The following is a 4952-nucleotide window of genomic DNA, read 5'->3' on the forward strand; positions in this document are numbered from 1 at the left end:
TAATGGTAATATATCTAATAAAATACAGCATTCACATACAAAGAAATAACAAACAAAATGACGTCTTCTTTTTTTTGTGTTTGGGTATTTTTTTAGTTTGCTTGATTGTGCTTTGTTTACAAACATTTTCATTGTTTGGAAAGCTTCATATGAGACGAAGATTTTGAGATCTATTTCATATGCCAAGTATAGACCCTATGTAGTTATCAAGGTTTTTCTAAACCGGCGCTTAGGGCGATGTCTAATTCTATCACGGTGATGTCTGGCGTCACGCCAACGAATACCGATCCCTAAATATCTGATGTCACGTAGCAGTCCTGCATTTGGGACAGTTTTGATGGGGGAGATGTGTAAATATAGAAATCCTGTCCGACATGCAGAAATAGATATTGACTGTTTTTTATACAAGTGTTAAATAAAACCGGTTAAGTATTAAGTTCTATATAGATAACTAATGGATTCGCACGAGTTAAGAAATATAAAATAATCAAATAAAGATTAGCTTTCTACGTGTCAAAAGATAGTTTAAGCGCACAAATTTGACTAAAGTGTGCCACATATATTTACTCTCGTTTTGATTCCTATGAACTTAAACATCATAAACCAGAAAGTGTTAAGAATGAATGTGGATGGCTACAAAGCAAAAGGAAAACCGAAAAAAGTATGGATGTATTGTGTGAAGGAAGATATGCTTAAGAAAGGAGTGGATTCAGATATGACGGCTGATAGAGATGTATGGAAGAGCAGCACATACTGTGCTGACCCTCCATAAGGGTTAAGGGCAAGTTGATGATGATGATGATGATGAGCTTATATGGGGGTGCGCACACTACTCGATATTTAGTTGTGCAACTAAACAGTTGAATGCTCTGCGAAACAATCGACAATCGGACAAGACTTGTGTTATATTTTAGTCAAAGATGTGCGCCCTCTTAGATTCTTAAAATGTCTGATTAAAAAGATTTCTCTAATATGTATTTTATACGTTTCTCTCCATTAATGTTACTATTCGTAAATTCAAGTATCCATCATTCGTGAAGTTTATAGCAAAGATATAACACAGACCGGATTCCAAGACGTGAAATATTTGATCAATATTAAAATAACCATCGTAAAAATATGATTTATTCCCACAATAAAGAACTAGCGGAACTAATGAAACATTTTTACATTCAGCAGTCGCGGAAAGCTCGAGGAAGCTGCGTAATAGTTTAATATCTACCGCATATTTTGTACGCTGTAATAGAAATATGGCCTGAATTGACCCATATTCCTTATATTTCTGTAGAACATAATTTATCAAGAAATATAAGAATTTAAACCAATTTTTAGTGACAAAATTCTATCTATTGTCAAATATAATTATATTTAGCAAAAAATAAAACTAAAATTTCCAAATATTGAGAGTACTAGAAGGCAGTGTTCAATAATAATCGAATGTCTGGTTTAAAACTCGACGTTATTTCGTAAACAATACGGTATGTTATCGACTGATAGTGATTCCGTATTTGTCTGTAGCATTAAAACATTTTTTATGCTACAACTTTTTTTTGTTATTCTAAGAAAGTGTTCGACAATAGTTCTACTTAACTTATTAAAATCAACTTAATCAGACCCCAGACACATTGTAATGCAAAGTAATAAAAAGTGAAATCATTTGCTCGTCGATGATATTAAAAATTCATTCGTCTCTAAAGAATATTAATATTGAAATTTATTAAAATGTTACGTAAAACTGATATAAAGTTTGGAATTCATTTCTTCTTTCGTACTCAGATTACCTCGAATTGAATTCTTCATTATATTTACTTAAATTATATTGTACTATCCACCACTAAGATCTCTTATCTATACTTTTAAACAATTAATAAAATTGTAACCAGCGATATTAATTTGCACACTGAACAAGCGGTCCCGCCAGGAATGCGCGCGAATATTCCAATCCTTCTCATGACATTGACAGCTGTCAGCTATCAGCTAGGGACGTGACGTTTATGTCGACAATCTAGTGTTGCATCAATTCTAGAGCACGGTACTAATTTTCTTCTTAAAAATAGCACCTTTAAGCTTTCCAAACTTGTAAGTTTTCTACAAATCGACAAAACAGTTATTTCGACTTCCAAAAGACATATCAGATTTAACATTTCCAATAAATCTGGGATTCCAGAAAAAAATCACCGAACATATGGTAGCAAACATCCATAATAAAATTAGCAAAAGGCAATCTACATTTGAAATCTACGGAACGCCGAAAAAGGAAAACGTTTCGGTAAACATCTGGCGCTGAGCCAAGCTCGGGCACACGGGAACGAGTGACGAGTGACGTGTTAAGTTTGTATGTCATATTTTGTTTTATTAAATAGATGAAATACTTCAAAAGAAGTGGGCGTTACGCGCTACTGATAAAAATAAAGCTGAGCGAACACAGCTGCGTTTACTTAAAGAAATAGGACTAACGACGAAAATACCTTTAGAAGGAAATAGAATGATGTTACTGTGAAATAACCAATACCTGTATTAGAATGGAATTGTGCCAATTTTATACCAATTAGGGTTCGACTTTACCACGATTTTATTTTTACTTCTTTGCTTGTCTTTCTGCATTGTATCCTGCCTCCTGAGGGTCGTGATTAATTTTCTTAAACATCTCTTGAAAGGATTTTCTCCGTTGTTTGTTTGTTTGTTTGCGTTCATTGCTTCTATTTCAAATATTCTTCTCTATTATTTTTTTTCTTACTCTTCTTCATACAAATCAAGGATGCGGGCAACAAAAAATTATGTGTTGTAAATTCGAGTTTTAACTGTATTTTGCTACCTGGTTTATCTTATCCCTTCCTCTATTATGAACAGTTCTTATTACATAATAAAAATAAGATAATAAATATTCTTTATTGTATAATCATTGATTACAGGATCATACAGGATCATATCGCTTTGGCTCGTTAACTAGGAAATCCTCTGCTTAAGGAGCCAATGCCTTCCCTTTCAGGTTTTAACATTTACATATTACCTGTAGCATTGTGGAATGTTGTTTTATTTTTTTTTAAGTTTTTTAAGCTAGCGCTTGACCACGATCCCACCTACTGAGAGTGAAGATTTGGTCGAAAGATGGTACGCGCTACCCTAATAAATACACATTCACTCTTTTACATTTCCAAGTACTCAAGAAAACGTTGCCATTTGGTAGCGATAATGCATGTACGATATTTGCAAATAGAGCGCGATGACAAATTAGGTATCGGCAAGCAGTCTGCCATTTCGCTCAGCCGGGCTAACGACCTTTGGAGCTGATCCATAATAAGATTTTACACCTGTTTGTATACGAGGATTTAGATGGGTATATTTAAACATCAGAACTAGATAGCAAGTAAAGTGTGTTGCGTATTCTATTTTGCAAACACTAGAAATAACGTTGTTCTGGAGATCTTTTCTGGGATTAGCCTATGTAATAGTAATATTCGTCTATAATCACTCAAAATATTTACTGCTATATTCTGGCAAGGAAACAAATATAAGGGGAAGGACATTAGATAGAGAAAGGTGGGGGAATAGGGAAGAAAAATATAATTTTATTGCAGCCAAAAAATAAGCTTCAACCTAATAACTTTATAACATCAAAATGTGGTATTTCCGATATTCAAATCGTATCCAAACAATTAGAAACACCCTTTTTAAACATGTTTGTGTTATTAACGAGCAAATTGGGATTACATGCGGTCAGGCGTCCGTTCGGCTTTTCGATACACGTAACATTTTATAGACGTATCAGAGTTTGTATTGGTCAGAATTGATATCGCCGTCGAAAAAGTTACAGAATGAAAGGGCCGCGTCGGATCTAAAAGCAATTTCGTGCGAAACGAAGGCCGCTTTCGTACTGTATTGAAACAATAAAAACCCCACCGTGCTATACGAAATCTTCATATTGAAATGCAAATTAAACAATTTTGTTTATTCCGTTTCCTTAATTAACTTTTTTTCTTCTACGACTTTCTATTGCTCTTAAAAAGTGTGTTGGTAACATTTACAGAATCCTACATAGAAATTATTCCTCGTAACAATTAAATTATTTGAAATAGATTCTAGTAATCCAAGACTTATCGTGTGAAATATGGTAAGTACTGGAAATTGCGGTGACCATAAAGTATTTTAATGTTCAAGATAAACGGGACTCCCAATTTTATATGAGGGAACACTGCATTGGTTAATCCCAATAAATAAAGTATGCAGGGCTTGGACAGTACCATTGCTAAAATATGTAATTGTTACTTAGTTCCAGATATTACTAACCTTAAGTTTTATGTGTAAACATATTATAAGTTAGACTTGTGTGTTTTTGTGAACTTGTATAATTGTCTCCTTTTGCCTTTCTAAAGCTGGATAGCTGGATAGATTCATACTAGCTGTTGCTCGCAACTGAATGTGAAAATTGAAAAATATAGCCTATGTTACTCATATGATCGGGCCAGTAGTTTTTGCGTGAATCAAATATATACAAAAATCCAAAGATGAAAATCTTTCCTTTTTATAACATTAGTATAGATTTAATTAGGCATGTCGTTATCGAAGGTTTATACTCTAATATTTAATAAAAAAATCTACTATTTAGTTTTGATTAAGCTTTCTCATGATTTCTTTTTCTTAAGCCTATGCTTTTTGCATTTAAACGTTTGCATTAAAACTTGCTTATGTATAATAATTGAAAACAGGTTGTCTTCAAAATTGTTCATCAGCGTCGACTAAAAACATTTATCTTAACTGAACTGTGGATCAAACTAACGATCCGTCATACAGGAGTATGACAGACTCATGTGTCGGGGAACGTCCAACATTCATCCATTCAATTTGGACGAAAGCCAGGAGAGAAAAAATTCGAGTAAACGCAACACGGATCAGCTAAATTGCTTAAAATTTACTCGTATTACAAGAGACAATATTTATAAATATACTAGCTT

The sequence above is a fragment of the Papilio polytes genome, unplaced genomic scaffold (assembly GCF_000836215.1).
Source record: "Papilio polytes unplaced genomic scaffold, Ppol_1.0 DF820622.1, whole genome shotgun sequence".
In the NCBI taxonomy this organism is placed as follows: Eukaryota; Metazoa; Arthropoda; class Insecta; order Lepidoptera; family Papilionidae; genus Papilio; species Papilio polytes.